Source organism: Vombatus ursinus, unplaced genomic scaffold, assembly GCF_900497805.2.
Source record: "Vombatus ursinus unplaced genomic scaffold, bare-nosed wombat genome assembly UNPS02015255.1, whole genome shotgun sequence".
Classification (NCBI taxonomy): domain Eukaryota; kingdom Metazoa; phylum Chordata; class Mammalia; order Diprotodontia; family Vombatidae; genus Vombatus; species Vombatus ursinus.
In genome coordinates this window covers 42,581,996-42,599,828 of record NW_020955033.1, presented here as the reverse complement: position 1 = coordinate 42,599,828, position 17,833 = coordinate 42,581,996, and the positions used below count along the sequence as shown (strand labels likewise).

The following is a 17,833-nucleotide window of genomic DNA, read 5'->3' as shown; positions in this document are numbered from 1 at the left end:
TCTAACACAATTAAATTCAGAGACTTCTCAGGGTGGAAGCAAAAGTTATTCTTTTATTACAATCTTGTGAGAAGGGGCATCTACTCCTCCAGTACACTACCAGTAGGAGAGAGGCAGTCACAGAGGACAAAGCAAGGTTATATACCCTAAGGCAAACAAACTTCCCACCTACCACTATCCCTTATTCCCATTGGCTGGGAGGCAGTCTTACATTCTAGGCATGAAAATCTTTCCCATTCCCATTTGCTGGGAGGCAGGGTTACATTCTAGGTATGAAAATCTTTCCCATTCCCATTCGCTTGGGAGGCAGGCTTACATTCTAGGAGAGAAAATCTTTCCCATAGACAAGGAACAAGGAAACAGAGTATAGCCAATCCAAACATACATGTCCTTATTTAGTAAACCTAATGGCAGTGGTGTGGCCATCAGGAGGGGGTTTAGGGCCAGATTCCTATAGGTTTAGGTAATTTAAACTTATGACCTGTTTGTTCTCTCAGAGCCTATCTCTAGTTTCAAGACAGTCTTTTCATCACCACCCTGTGAAGTCTTCACAGAGGTTATATCTCATTCAGGTTGAAGTGTGTCCTTTCCATTCTCATGAGAAGCAGGCACACCTCCTTGGAAGGGGAGAAATGCATGCTTAAAAGAAACCAGAGCAAGCTTTACAGTTAGTAATTGCCTAACTCCTCCCTTGTGGATCAGGATTGATCCTAATCCTTCTGGGTTACAATCTTCCTTATATGCCTCACCCCAACATACATTATGTGCCTCAAATTGTGTTATCACCCCCACACACACACACACACAGAAGTTAGCCTGTCTGTGCTGATTTCTTATTTACTTAGGTGGAAACTTAACTCTTTCATTTCTCACATATCTACTATCAATAACAACTAATCTGAAAAGATCATGAAGAGAATATTTAAAAATAACTAAAAACCTTTAATCCAGGATCAAACAAAAAAGATGGACCCCATATTTGAAGAAAAAAAAAACTTCCCAGATCTGTTAGAACCAGAAGGCAAAGTGAAATAGAAAGAATTCACCAATTACCTGTTGAAACACCAAAATAAAACTATACAAGAATTCCAGAGTCAAAATCCAGAATTACTGTATCAGAAAGAAAAAATACCAACCAGCAGATAGAATTCAAGTGCCAAGAAACCACACTCAGTATCATGCAAGTGCGAGGATTGGGCTTTTGCTAGACCTTCACTGACAGGACACTGATTAACCAAACTCAACAACTGGCTTTGATGGGGTTGGGATCTGTGCCCCAGAAAGGAAAAACCCTGGACTTTCCCACATGGCCAAATCTCTGGTGTTCCCCTGAGGCTATAATCCCATCAACGGACCTTTCATTGTGGCTACACTCAATTTCCCCTCCATTGTTTTGCCTCCCTATGGTCCCAGGCCACTTCCCACCCTTGGTAACTCTTACCTCATGGACTACTTGGCCACTCCTAGATCCCTCTCACAGTCTTTCTGTTTATAAGGTTCAGCTTGTCTCCATCAAGATGCTTAGATACTTAAAATCTAGCCATGGCTCTGATTCTTATAATCTAGCCATGGCTGAGATTCTTATAATCCTTCTGGGATTCTTAAACCTTAGATTCTTAAAATCTAGCCACTGCTCAGATTCTTATAATCTAGTCACTGCTTACTCATGTTCAGACTCCTTAAGAGTCTGCCTAATATGATGGATGTTCTAATAAACCTTGTCTCTGGCTGAAAGAAGGATTGGGTTGAATTCTTTGGGGCAGGACCTGAGTGTTGTGATTTTGGGGTCCTAGGACCCCTGATCCCCTAAACCACATCAGCTTGATCAGCCACATTTACAGTTAGGAATACTAAATTAGCAAACTTTATCTAATCCAGATATACAATCAACAAATTTTGTCAGTCACAATGTGCTTATGGTTGATAGGAGAGGGAGAAAGAGTTCTCAATCCAGAGCATCTCCTGATTGACTTCCACTCATGGTCTCCTCCCACTCAGTCCTTATTAATCTTCCAAGTAACAACAGATATAAGGGCAGAGACTCAAGAGATCTTGAGTGTCTATTGGGTTACACATCCCTCTGTGTGGGACAATGGCCACACTAGAATTAAAAGTTCAGAGGCTGAGTCAGAGATCAGAAAAGTTTTATTCTTTCTCATGAGACAGGGCACAGCCCTTGTCGCTCAAGCAGCGGCAGCCAAGGAGTACACCTGCTGGCTGTGAGAAGCAAAGTTTTATAGCCCTAACTCAATATCCCCTCCTCATTTCTGAACTCTTCTTCCCATTGGCTGCATTTCGGGGTGCACAATCTAAACTTGGCTTTCTAAGAAGACCCTTAGTACAATAATATCCTTATTTGGAAATATTTGCCTAGAGACAGAGATTTCTTCTTTATATGCCTACTATCTACTAAGTAGATTGACAATCTACTTAGAAGTTCTGCCCAGAGACAAAGGATCTGGAAGATTTTCCGTAACGGGTTTAGAAGTCCCGCCTAGAGACAGATAAGCAGGAAGCCCCTGGCTTAAGCTAACAGTCTTTCACAATTTTTACTTTGCTAGACAAATTGGAGCACAGTTTAGCTCTTGCTTAATGCACAGCAAATGTTTGCAGATTCATCAAATTTTACTGCTCTGGGGGTACAAAAGGGATTTATGAGTTTTAGTACTGAGGAAACTTCATCTATCTCACACACCTCCATGTGTTCAAACCATTAAAGGGTGCCTATAGGACTATAGGGTGAGGAAGTCATGTTCTTGCATGCCAGTGAGTAATAAATTGTCTGACCCATGAATCTTTGAGTGCTTATGTTCCTTCAAGGCATCTCCTTACCCGTAATGACCTCACAATTCCTCCTAAGATTTAGTAGGACTTTCTATAAAGGATAGACCGTGACATTCCAAAAGTTAAAATGCAAGGCTTACATCTAAGAGTAAATTAGTAAAACTAATTAGTAAATTAGTAAAATTAGTAAAACTAGATATGCTCAGTTCTAAAAGAGGAAAATGGATTTTTCACGGAAAAGAGGACATTCAAGAATTCTCAATAAAAAGACCAAAATTGAGAAGAAACTTTGAAATACAAACACTGCAGTCAAGAGAACTCTGAAAGACAAACACTTTTGAATAACTGAAAAGGATCAGATCTTAAAGAAATGTTTGCATTCTGATGAGGGAAGGTAGTAAGAATTACAACAAAATACTAAGATCTCCAAGGATCACAGAAAGTGGTAAATAAAACAAACTCAGAGCCTGGGTGTGGTTTTGTTCTTTTGTTGTTGTTGTTGTTGTTATTTTAAGAAAAGAAAGAAAAAGTATGTAAAAATGAGGTAGAATTGGGAGGAATGATTTCCCACAGATGTGGGGCATGAGAAGAGTATACAAACATAGAGGAAGGAATGGAGTGGAGCAGGTAATTAATGACCTCACTTTCAATTGAACTATATAAAATTTGTTGAACACATACACAGAAACATGCATAAATAGAGGCACAATAGCTAATGAAGTAATAATAGCACAATGCACATGCATCTAGAATCTAGATACTGAAAGGAAAAATTAATGAATTTACAGGGAGAAAGAGACAGTAAAATTATTATTGTTGGAGACTGCAATGTGCCCCTTTCAGATGTAAACAATTCTAACAAAAAGATAAGAAAGAAGTTAAGGGCCAAAGTAGAATTTAAAAGAAGTTGGATATGATACACTTTTGATGAACAGGAATATGTATGACACCTGCACACACACCTACACACACACACACACACACACACACACACACACACACGCAGCATATGCTAGAACACAAAAATCTCATAAACAAATGAATCAAAGCATATTAGACACCCTTTACTGATCATAACAAATACAAATCATGTTAAATAAATGGCATTTGGAGAAAGGATTCAAAATTCAATGGAAACTAAGTAATTTTATCTCAAAAAATTACTAGGCCAAAAAATAAGTCATTAAAATACATGATTTCATAAAAGCAAACTACAAACCACAGGACAAAACAACAAAACTTTTGGAATGCAACTAAAGCAGTTCTGGGGAAATGTTCTCTATCTCTGAACACTTATAAACGAGAGATAAAATCATGTGTGCAAATATTTCTAACTGAAATACAGTGAAAAAGATGAGATACAGATATGATGATAAATCAATAAACATTTATTAAGCACCTTAAGTTAAGGACTTTAATATGAAAGGCTTTGAATAGCAAACAGGATTTTGTAATTGATCTTGAAGGTGATAGGGAGCTACTGAATTTGACTAAGCCTGGGGTAGGGGGATAACAAGGTAACATGGCCAGGTCTGTGCTCTAGGAAAATAACTTTTGTTGCTGAATGGAGGACAGATTAGAGTAGGGAAACTCAAGTCAAACAGACCCCCTCAAAATGACAGTAGTGGTGGTGGTGCTGGTGGTGGTGGTGGTTGTGATGTAAAATGTAATTTACCCTAAGAATTCCCATTTAAATAAAAATTACTTGACATTAGACTTGAAGCAGTAGTACTTTAAAAACTCATTCAATAAATACTTATTAAGTGATTACCATTGTGCCAGGCACTAAGTTCTGGGGATACAGAGAAAGGCATAAGATATTCTCTGCCCTCAAGGAGTTCACATTCAATCAAAATCAAGGGAGAAACAACACATTAAAAAGAAGGTGAAAGTGGGATGAAGAAGTAAAGGGAAGGTTACCTGGCACTGGAGCATGATAAAGTCATGTAGCCAGAGTGCGAAAAGATCTAAAGATGTGTGTTTCCAAGTGTATTTCATCTTGCAGAATGATGAGTTTCTGGACATGATGAAGTATAGGAAGTGGAAAATGATGTAGAGGATTCCTTGGGTGCCATTCTTCAGTAGTGGAGGATCTGTGAAGAACTTTCTTATGTCCATCCTCCACTATTTCTGTTTAGAGGGAGGGAAAAGTCCCAGGAATAGCAGCTCTTTTTATAGTTTCCCTGTTTCTGAAACAATTTCACATTTAATTGCATTACAATCTACATTCCAGTCAAAGTGACTTGCTAGAAATTCACTATATAAAACATTCTATCCCTTACTTCCTTTATTCTTGTATAAGGTGCTAGGTTTTCATAGTGTGTCATCCATGGACAGCCCATTCTACTTCTAGTCAACACCAAATAGCAGATGACTCTGGTGCTATGGGAGGAGAGGGAGGCCCTAGGGGCTCTGTAGTTGGAGGCCAAGGTGGACTCCACCATGGCTTTAGCAGTGGGAGCTGAGGTTGAGTGGGTCTATGATAAAGGCCAGGGCCATGGTCTTAGGGCCCAAGAAGGAAAGGCCAAAGACAAGGAGTGGGTTCCTGTCACTGGGCGGGCTAGTCAAAGACATGAAGATCAAGTCTTTGGAAGAAATCTATCTTTTATCTCTTCCTATCAAGGAGTCTGAGATGATAGATCTCTTCCTGGGATCTTCATTGAAAGATGAGGTTCTGAAGAGCATGCCTATTCAGGAACAAACTAGAGCTGGACAACATATGAGGTTCAAGGCTTTAGTAGCCATTGGCGACTGCAGTGGCCATATTGGCCTGTGTGTCAAGTGTTCCAAGGAAGTGGCCACAACTATTCATGGTGCTATCATTGTGACTAGGCTGTCCATCTTTCCTGTAGGATGTGGCTACTGGAGGACAATATTAGAAAGCCTCACACAATGCCCTGCAAGGTCACTGGACATTGTGGATCAGTTCTGGTGCATCTAATTCCTGCCCCTAGAGGTACTGGCATTGTCTCCACTCTTGTACCTAAGAAGCTCCTGATGATGTCTGTAATTGATGACTGCTATACTTCTGCAAGGGACTGTACTGCCACTCTGGGCAACTTTGCTAAAGTTACCTTTGATACCATCTACATATATACAGCTATTGTGGTCACTAAATCTCCCTATCAGGAATTTGCTGATCATCTTGTGAAGACTCACACTTGTGTGTCTGTCCAAAGACCCAGGCAAATTCATGTTTTTGTTTTGTTTTGTTTTTATAAACAAGGAATAAATGGAACTATGTCTGCTAGTTGTAAGATGAAAGATGTGCAAATTTAGGGAATCCACCCCAAATGAACTAATTGTCAGACCTGTTGTAGAGCATTCTCAGCTCATATTGGTATGATCAGCCACAGTCGAAAGCATTGTAACTTGACTCTAACATAGTAACATCATTTTGGTCCTCTTCAAGAACAAAAGACAACAACCAACTTTCTTTCTTCTCCTATGCTTCTGAGCATAGTTCAGAAATAATGGTGCCATTATTGAGGAATATGAAATCCTCTTTTTCTGTCCCCAAGCTTCATACAAAAGCAAAAGTCTATCTTTCAAGACAAATGTTTTATAGGTATTGCCACAGGAGAGCAAGACATGGGATAACTCTGCCTCCAAAGAACTAATGGTGACCATCACACAGGGCAATGGAGAGGTAAATGGTGAGTGTGAGCAAGCCAGTACATATAGCCAATAAGGAATTCTGAAAAATAGAAGCAAATGACTTAATTAAGGAATTGAAAGACAGGAGGAAGGGACAAATGTTATTTCTCTTCACCAATAAAATGTAAGATCCTTCAGGGTGAGAACTAATGAATATTTGTGTTTCTGACCCCAGGTCCCATAATATTGCCTGGAACACATATAATGTGTTTATAAATGGTTGTTGAATTGAATTGTATCAAACTGAATTGAATTCTCATTTACTAATGTCTCCCAAGATTCTAGCATTGTTTAAATTGGGTTTTCAATAAATGAAAATATTTGATGAAACCAGAAGTTATATTGAACATTAGATAAAAGAACAGAGTGGAATGAATGCTAAGATACTTCCACTCACTTTTGTATCTGTATTGTCAGATCCTAGCAACTGCCTGCCTCATGCTTTTTTTTTTTAATTTATTCTCAGTCATCATAAGATTTAGAGCTGGAAAGGCCCTTTGAAATAATTCAGTCAAATTCTTATTTTAGAGATGGACAAGCTGAGGTTCAGCAAGGTTAAAAGATCTATCTAAAGTCACATTGTTAGTTATATTTTTCCTCTTTTGCTGCCTCAGTTTCCTCGCTTATAAAATAAAGATCTTTCTATTATCCTCATTACAGGGCTACTATGTGGAAAGCACTATGTCAACTGAAAATGCTTTGGGAAATAAAACTTGCAATTTTACACCCGAAGTAACACAATGACTAATAAGCAATAATTGACACAAATAAGCTTTAAAGTTTATGAGGAAAAAATGTCATAAGTGCATACCTTGAGTTTTGTTTACTAATTTTAAAGACTTAGAAACTATTTTCCTAGGTTTAACTTAGATACAAGAAGTTTTATGAAGATTCAATAAAATAGATTAATTCAGAATGTGGTAAATAATATTTTTGTGATTTCCTATTAATTGAAGTGCAGTATAAAGAATTGGAATAGAAAATAAGATGTTTCTCCATCTAGTAAAATGATCTAAAATTCATATAAAAGTTCTTAACTTTTAGTCATTCGGTTACAGGAAATCTGGATTTTTCTGGTGACAGCAAAAATACATTAATACATTCCCTAGCATCAGGAGTTGCTACAGTAACTGAAATAGTGCATCATATTTTGTTCAATAACATGAGTATATTTAGTATATTTTTGCCCAAGTTTAAGTATCATTTGGCTGTGCTTTTGAAATTGTAAGTCAATGGTTACTATGCATAGTATAGCTAATAGCAATCAAGCTGTCTAAGACCAGTAACAGTAATTCATTCCATTCATTAAACACCTACAGGAAGCCATGAAATGAAGCTGATCCAAGGAAAAAGCCTAGCATCATTATTTTTTCTATTCTACATCATATGCTTGTTTAAGAAAGTCATTTTAAGGACCTTTGGAAATAAATACATGTGGCAGTCAACTGTTTATATCATTCAACAATATTGAATGGTCACCATGTTATATATAATCATAGGTAGAAATAATACCTAAGCAATCTCTTCTTCAAAGGAAGACCTCCAAAAGAGATGTATATGTGTGAAGGAAATAGGAAGGGTATTGTGCAGAGAGTCCTTACCTTAGGATGGATGTATTTCTAAGAAATAGAACTCTTCTTGAAATGTTTCCTTAGGTAGGCAAAATTTAAATTACTGAATTGTTAAGAAACATGGCATGAAGTCCATTTTAAACTAGGCATATCTGGGTGATATCAGCCAGGATTTTCTGAATTCCTGCTTACTACAAAAGATACTCTACATCTATTACCTATGTATTTATCTAAATCCTTCTTGACCCTATTTATTATTTCAGGCTAATCAGTTCAATTAAACAATTTGATTAAACAAATATTCATTGATTGCCTACTAGGCACATTGTCTACATTTGTCATATTGCAACCCAGAGATATCAGTCAAAGAGTATTTATTGAGCACCTGCTATATGCCAGAACTGTGCTCAGTACTGCAGATAATAAGTATAATCAAATGTATCTGTGATTTCATCAATTTGGGAATTCCTTTCAGTGATACAGATCTTAGATCATCCATGATTGCTTTTCATTTTTTTCTGTCGAGAATTCTGGTTGTCTACCTATCTCATCTCTTGTTTTGTTTTGTTTTGTTTTTTTCCCACATGACAATCCCTTCCTCCTGTCTTTCAATTCCTTAATTAAGTCATTTGCTTCTATTTTTCAGAATTCCTTATTGGCTATATGTACTGGCTTGCTCACACTCACCATTTACCTCTCCATTGCCCTGTGTGATGGTCACCATTAGTTCTTTGGAGGCAGAGTTATCCCATGTCTTGCTCTCCTGTGGCAATACCTATAAAACATTTGTCTTGAAAGATGGACTTTTGCTTTTGTATAAAGCTTGGGGACAGAAAAAGAGGATTTCATATTCCTCAAATCAATAAAGCCTGCCCTCCTCCTAGCAATCATCCCCTTCTCATGGCCACCATTTTGTATGGTGTCCCCATCCCCTCTTAGGACTAGTGAAATAGCCTCCTAATTCAGTTTTCTACTTCTAGTCTTTGCCTTTTCCTACCCATTATCCACAGAGCTGTCAAATAATTTCTCCTTGTGCACAAATCTAACCATATCATTACCATGCTCAAAAAAATTCTCTATTGACTTTAAAATAAAATATAAATATTTTAGCCTGGCATTTAAAGTTCTCTACAATCTGACTCCCTCACACACTGAAATCTGTATATGCAAAGTCAGGACCAAATGAAAGATTCACATTAAAAAGATTTTTTCATGCTTAATATACTTTTGGAATAGGCTGGAGTCATTCTTCACCTGGAGATAATTTACCATTTCAGAGACAGTCTCTTCCATTAGCAGCTTAATTTTAGAAGTCTTTTCCTGGTACAAGTGATTAGAAACTTGCCAACTGGACATATACTGGTGCACAAACCATTCATGTCACATGTGATATATCCAATATCTCTTCTGACTGATTTCATGTTTTTCCTCCTTTTCCAATCTGTCCTATATTCTTTCCATTTTCTGTTTGACTTATTTTTCTAGATAAACTCATTTTTATTCCAAATAAACTCATTTTAAGTTCCATATGAACCCTTATTATGGATTGAGCTACTCATTCTTTTTTGATTTATGTTTCCTACCCTTTTATGACAGATTTTCTCCAGGCAAAATTCTTATGCTCATGACAGCCCTAATCTCCTCTGTACCTCTCTATTCTTTATCAGGTCCCAACAAAATCCTAAAGCTGTCTTAAACTTGTATTTTTGACTCTGCCACCTGGCTTGCTGTTCCTATCCCTTGCCAGTTCCCTTTGAAGATCCTTTCTGTCCCCTTCCTATTGCTGACTCAGAAGTAAAGATCTTGTATGAGTTCAGATATTACTGAGGACTTGAAACTAATGTTTGTATATGTCAATAAGTATACCAGTTCCAAATTGGACTCCCTTTCTGTAGACTTTGCTTTTATTGTACCCACACCCCTTAATAACTCAGAAATCTCTTTAATTTCCTCTAACAACTCATCCCAAGAATTATTATATGAATAGGTTTTTCATTGTAGGCTGGTCCTTCAGTTCTGGACACCAAGCCTCCCTTCATTTTAAGACACCATAGTCTATGAAAGTTTCACCATGTCTCCCTCAAGCACCAGATAACATCTTATGAAATCAGATTTTTTGTTTCTTTGATAAGGATCTGTGATTTCATTAATATATGAAAGGTAAAGTAATGCCCTCTAGCAATGCAGATTGGCACCTATTCTGAAATGTATACTTCTTACAAACTTACTTAGGGGACTGAAAGGTTAAGTGATTTGTCCAAAGTTAAATAATCAATATATGAAGACTCATATTCTTGTCTCTAATATAAAGTCTCCATTGTTGTTGTTGCTGCTGTTCAGTTGTGTAAGACTCTTAATGACTCCATTTGCAGTTTCTTGGCAAAGATACTGGAATGGTTTGCCATTCCTTCTAAAGCTTATTTTATAGATGAGGAAACTGAGGCAAAGAGGTCCAAACAAAAAGGCAAACTTGCCCAGGGTCACACAGAAATTAAGTGTCTGAGGTCAGATTTGAACTCATGAAGATCCATCTTCTTGACTCCAGGTCCAGTGCTCTGTCCACTGTGCCACCTAGTTGTTGTCCTTCTTTCTTGAAGAGGAGCAAAATGACATCCCTTTGCTAGAGTCAAGTTTCAGTGTGTCCAACTATGGCTAATCAGATCAATATCAGCTTGGAATGCTCTATCACAGGTCGGACACAAATAGTTCATGTGAACATTTGGGGTGGTTTCTCTAAATTTACACATCCTTCATTTTCTTTGAGCTATTTCAATTCTGCTTTACTCATAGAAGACAACACCTTCTGTTATGTGGACACCTAGCTGCCCTTAAAGTACCAATCCACTTCTTTGTATTGAACAAGGAAGAAATTTGGCTCCAAATAAACTGCAGGGAGCCCTCCTTAAAGTTATGCTTCAACATGGAATTCTTTTATCAGATTCTGTCCATGCCTTGAGTGTTATGTCCACACAACTTTTTTTTAAATTACCCATAGAGGTTCTACTTTTCTAAAACTATACTCCAATATAATAGCAGTATCTAAAGAAACATAAACCTAGGATATTTCCATCAATTTGATACCATCTAAAGTTGCATATCATTTCAATTTGCCATCCAATGTATAATGGTATCCTTGTTCTGTGGACCCAACTGGTCATGAATGGCTTTTGCCTGTTTGGAAGACCACCTCATAGTCTCATGGAAAAAAGGTTCAATTAACCTAAACTGGAGAGAGTCCATTATTAATAAGAGATATGATGACAGAATTCATGAAGTGAGAAAATCTCAGAACTGAGAGTTTGGGCCAACCTAGAATGAATTGTTGTTTTCACATAGGTGTAAATTCCTTTCAAACATCATGACTAAGTAAAAATATGTGGAATGTTTTTATTTTAAATACATTTGACAAAGTAAGATAAAACTGTATGAAAATTCCATATTTGGATCTCCTTTTTTTTAAGAAAGGATGTGATTTCTATTAATTGGCCCTACTTGGTGATAGATTTACATTAGTAATCATAGTTAATACATATTAGATGTATCTTAAAGTGCTTTACATAGCTATCACATGTGATTCTGACAACAATGTCTGTGAGGTAGGTACTACTATCCTTGTTTTACAGTTGAGGAAACTCTCACTTTCTGAGTGAGAAATTGAATTCTTTTTTTTTTTTAATTTATGGGTAGCCCTCCACACAGAACATTTTAACAAGAGAGGAACACCTAAGTGTCTATGGAATGTGTTTTTTCAGCATTCTATATGCTTATATGGATATCTTATATCAATCCTGAATGAATAGCAACAATTAAGACTCATTATGTGTTTTGTTTTCTTTTTAATTAATTGATTTTTTTCAGGATCCATCAGAATATCGATGACAAAATTAATCAGTGATTCCATACTTTCCTGCCTCATTTTTGAAATAATGTTATTAAATATGTTTAACATGGTAAAAAAAAACTACAATGTCAATATCCTTACACCCTCAGCAACATCATTCTCATAGATTTAAAGGCAAAAAGAACTTTAAAGATCATCTAGTACTACCTTCTCATTGTATAAATCAGGAAACTAAGAATAATGAAACAACTTTGCAATTGACCCCAGAGAAACAATAATCCTCTGTAATCATTCAGCCTTGAAGGTTAAAATCAAGTGGAGGCAAAAGGAAGGAAAAACTTTAAAATTATAAACTCTGGGGACATTTCTGATCCCTTGGACGAAAAGTTCATACAAGCCCAGTGGCCCAGTAAAAGAATGCGTGTGAAAGGCAGCAAAATGCTGTGGAATGAGAACTGAGCTCGAATCCAATGGACCGAAGTTTGATTAAAACTCTGCAACAACCAATGTGACTTTGGATAAATTGTATACTCTGGATTTATTTACTCCTTTGTAAAATCGGGGAGGGGGGTTGGACTAGATGTCCAACTTCCTTCCACATTCAAATCAGTGACCCTATGCTTTTTGATCCTCTGATATCTTTGTGTTAAATACAGAGAGGATTTCAAAAGAGAAATGCATAAGTTATCAACCATAAAATTTCTCTGCATCTCACTTGTTATATAGATAAATTTTCTTAGTGATGCTTCTTGGGCCAGGACTTTCGTTATAAAATTTTTGAGTGGTATATTTTATATTATTGTTTTATTGAAGAAAGAATAGGGAGAGAGGCTTTCATATTTTGCCTCAAAATACTTAGGCCCTTAGAATCATTTATCAAATAAGTGATATCTCTTTTATTTCTTTTGCCCTTGATTTTTTTTTAAAAACCTTGTCATATACAGCTCTTCTTAAACTGTGGGTTGTGACCCCTGGTGTTGCATATCTAAATGTGAAGGTCACAAAAAAATTAGCAACAGTAAAGGGTTTCTGAACACACAACAAAAAATTATTTGAAAATCAAACACATAATGAATATGAGATGTTTCTGACAGTGCTTGATAGTGTTGCGTCACATGACTTCACTGCAGACTTGGTTTTGAACACACTAATGATTATAAAATTAAAATATTGATCAACTCTGAAAAACATTGAAGATACTCTGCATCCTGCAGTATCAAATATTCTGCCAAGACTTAATTCTTTATGTAAAAATAAACAAATACATCCATCTCATCAGTATGCAAATTTGCTTTCATATTTAATAAATGGTAAAATTATATATATAAGTGTGTGTATTATATATAGTTTGGCATGTGTGTATATGTATATCATATTACATATTATATATATATATCAAAGAATTCTTTTGAAATAAATTTCATTATGATTTATTATCAGTAAATGTTTGATTTGTATACCTATTTTATATACCTATATAACTATATACCTGGAGTCACATAAAAATTTCTTAGTATAAAAAGGGTCATGAGTGGAAAAAGTTTAAGAAGTTCAGTTTACAGTATAAACATGAGATAATTGATTTAATTGCCAAGTTTATATATGTATGTATGTATGCATGCATGCATGCATGCATGTGTGTGTGTATCTCCTGTGTTTTCCTTGTTTGCTAAATTTCAAAGCAAGTGTTCTGGTCATCTTCATTTTTCTTTGGAGGGAGAAGGAGGATGATATGATCCCCCTGATATAGTAGTGTCATTGAATCACATTCCTTTGTTAAGGGGAGAGACAAGGACCTTGGAATGGATATTGTTTGGGGGGGTTGGTAGTGTATATAAAGGGCTGTAAAAATTTTAAAGTGCTTTATAAATGTCATATCATATTATATTACTATTGTATTTTCCATACAAATTGGCAGTACCTCTGTCACTTAAACTGTTTGCTGTTTGGGGCACTGAAAGATTAAGTTAATCACTAATAGCCACATAACTTGTATGTGTCAGAGGGAGGACTTATACCCAGGTCTTCCATATGCTAGATTCAATGACTCTTGTTATTGTTATTGTTGTTGTTGTTATTGTTGTTGAAGGTCTGTCTTTTCTCATTATGATTATGTTCAATATGATTTTCTAATTCTTTTGTGGATAAGCTATAACTTTGGGCTATTTCAATTGATTTTAGTTCATAACTAGAGGTGTTTCTCTAAATATTTAATATAAATAATTTATTCTAAATACATTTTGTAAATATTTGCTGTTTGGCATTGATATTTTAAAATGTAACAACCATATAACTTGAGGTTATCATCATCATATAATTTAAGGTTTAAAGCTTGATGTTTTTCTCTCTTTTGGCAATCTATTGATACAATCTATCAGAATTTTGCCATCTATTTTCAATACTGAAAATATTTCTAATACATGTAATTTTCTTGTACAATTTCCTGAAATTATTCAGATTTTTAGTTGCATGCCCAATTCATTTATCCCCTCTTTCTCTATTTTATTTATATAAACATTTAGAGATATAAAATTTCCCATAAAAATCACTTTCACTGCATCCTATACGTTTTGTTATGTTATCTCATTATTGTCATTCTCTTGGATGAAGTTATTGTTTGTTGCTGTGGATTGTTTTTTGACCCACTCATTCTTTAGGATTAGATTATTTAGTTTCCCAATTAATTTTTAGTCTATCTTTCCATGACCTTTTATTACATGTAATTTTTTATTGCATCATGATCTGAAAAGGATGCATTTAATATTTCTGCCTTTCTGCATTGAATTGTGAGATTTTTATGCCCTAGTATGTGGTCATTTTTTGTGTATGTGCCATGTACCACCAAGAAAAAATATATTCCTTTCCATTCCCATTTAATTTTCTCCAGAGGTCAATCATATCTAACTTTTCTAAAATTCTATTCATCTCCTTAACTTCTTTCTTGTTTATTTTGTGGTTAGATTTATCTAGTTCTGAGAGGGGGAGGTTGAGGTGCCCCACTAGTGTAGTTTTGTTATATAGTTCTTCCCATAATTCCCACAACTTCTCCACTAAGAATTTGGATATTATGCCAATTGGTGCATATATGTTTAGTAACGATATTATTTCATTGTCTATGGTACCTTTTAGCAGGATGTAGTTTCCTTCTTTACCTCTTTTAATTAGGTCTATTTTTGCTTTTGCTTTATCTGAGATCAAGATTGCTACCCCTGTTTTTTTTTTTACTTCAGTTGAGCATAATATATTCTGCTCCAGCCTTTAACCTGTACTCTGTGTGTATCCTTCTACTTCAAATGTGTTTCTTGTAAACAGCATATTGTAGGATTATGGTTCTTAATCCACTCTGCTTATCCACTTCTGCTTTATGGGAGAGTTCATCCATTTCACATTCACAGTTATGATTACTATCTGTATTTTTTTTCCATTCTATTCCCTCCCCCACGTTTATGCTTTTCTCTCTCTTTTCTCCCTTTCCCTCCTTGCTAGAGTTTTGCTTTAGACCAAGGCTTCCCTCAGTCTGCCCTCCCTTCTATTAGCCCCCACTCTTTTCTTTTCCCTTTCCCCTCCTACTGCCTATAGGATAAGTTAGATTTCTATACCTGATTATGTTATTCCCTCTTTGAACCAAATCTGGTGAGAGTAAGGTTCCAACAATGCTCATCCTCCTCCCTTCTTTCCCACTACTGTAATATGTTTTTTTGTGCCTTTTCATGTGATGTAATTTACCCTTGTCTGCCTCCTCCTTTCCTCTTCTCCCAGTACAATCCCTTTTGACCACTTAATTAGATTTTTTTTATCATCACATCATAGTCAATTTATACCCATGCCTTCTGTCTATGTATACCCCTTTTAAATGTCATAATAACAATATAGTTCTCAAGGATTACAAGTGTCATCTTCCCTTGTAGGGATGTAAACAGTTTGCCCTCATTAATAACATGTAATTTTTTTCTTTCATGTTGACCTTTTTATGCCTCTCTTGAGTCTTGTATTTGAAGATCAAATTTTCTGTTGAGCTCTGGTCTTTTCATCAGGAAGGTTTGGAAGTCCCCTATTTCATTGAACTTCCATCTCCTCCCATGAAAGATTATGCTCAATTTCACTGTGTAGTTAATCCTTGATTGTAATCCAACCTCCTTTGCCTTACAGAATATCATATTCCACGCCCTCCAATCTTTTAATGTAGAAGCTACAAGGTCCTGCATAATCCTGACTGTGGTTCTATGATATTGAAATTGTTTCTTTCTGGTTGCTTGCAGTGTTTTCTCTTTGACCTGGTAATTTTGGAATTTGGCTACAATATTCCTTGGTGTTTTCAACTTGGGATCCCTTTCAGAAACTGATCAGTGGATTCTTTCAATGACTATTTTACCCTCTGGTTCTAGGACCTCAGGGCAGTTTTCCTTGATGATTTCCTGAAAGATGCTGTCCAGGCTGTTTTTTCCATCATGGTTTTCAAGTAGACCAATACTTTTTAAATTGTTTCGCTTGGATCTATTTTCCAGGTCAGTTGTTTTACCAATGGGGTATTTTACATTTTTTTCTATTTTTTCATTCTTTTGTTTATATTTGTCTGATTCTTGCTCTGTCATAGAATCATTAACTTCCACTTGCAAAATTCTAATTTTTAACAAATTATTTTCTTCTTTTAGATTTTGTATCTCCTTTTCCATTTGACCCATTTTACTTTTTAAGAAGTTCTTCTCTTCGGTAAGTTTTTGTGCCTTCTTTTCCATTTGGCCAATTCTACTTTTTAAGGAATTGTTTTCTTCTGTGCACTTTTTTTTCCCATTTAGCCAATTGTATTTTTCAAGGACTTGTTTTCTACAGTTAATTTTTGTCCTTCCTTTTCCAAACTATTGACTGTCTCTTACATACCTCTCATTTCTTTTCCCAACTTTTCTTCTACCTCTCTTATTTGACTTTTAAAATCCTTCTTGAGCTCTTCTAAGAAGGTTTTTTGGGTTGGAGACCAGTTCATATTACCCCGTTGAGATTTCAGATGTGGGTATGTTGACAATGTTGTCTTCTTCTGAATTTGTGCCTTGATCTTCCTTGTCTCCATAATAAGAATCTATGGTCATTGTCCATTTCTGCTTTTTGTTCACAGTGTTTGCCTATTTCCTGACTTTTAAAAAAAGTTGAGCTCTTCTGCTTGAGCACATGGGGCACTGACCCAAACTTTTTGTGCTGGGAGCCAGGACCTGGTCACTGGCTTTGTGTGCTGCAACCTCAGGTGCTGTCAGTTGGAAGCTGTAGGGTTCTGGCAACTTACCTGGTGCTAGACTGGGGTCAGCAACACTGGAGCTCTCGGGGTAAGGGTTAGTAGTCTGGCTCCCGGGGGATGCCTATTCATCCAGGCATTGCAGTCAAATGTTTGCCTCCTGCTCACCCATGGCTTGCACTCAAATGTTTGGCTGCTGGAGGATGTCTGTCAGCCTGGAGCTTTGCCTCCCGGGACTGTGCTTCCCAGAGTTGTGATGAGGCACCAGGAGATTTGGCTGCTGGAGAATGCTGTTGCACATGTTGGAATTCTGAGCTAGTGTCTATAGGTTCCCCTGCCTGTACTGAGGCACTTGGACCTTGGGGGTCCTGGTGTTGGCACTTCCCTGCTCCACTACCCTGGGGCTCAAGATCTCCCCCTGGTATGCTGAGGTAGAGCTTAAAAAAAACAAGATTTATATTTTTATTTTCTTGTAAAAATCTTTACATATGCAGACAAACCAGTAGAAGAAAGTATCCACCATCATTTAAACAAATAACCATACTTAAAAAGCATAATGTCTGCAATTTATCAATATAAAAATAAGACATATTTTTACAGAAGATTACTCTCCAGTTCTTATATTGATAAACAATATGCAATTACAATAATAGGTACAACTGAACGTGACTTGTTTTCAATTAGATACTGCTAGGGCGTTCGCATTTAATGTGCAAAAAATTAACAATTCTTTTAAAAGAAAATGTCCTCAATGCT

At 36.2% G+C, this 17,833-nt stretch overlaps 1 pseudogene; it reads left to right on the top strand.

The window, feature by feature from the left end:
• Positions 1 to 2,157: 2,157 nt before the first annotated feature.
• LOC114031820 lies at positions 2,158 to 17,396 on the top strand (annotated as a pseudogene).
• Positions 17,397 to 17,833: the final 437 nt, after the last annotated feature.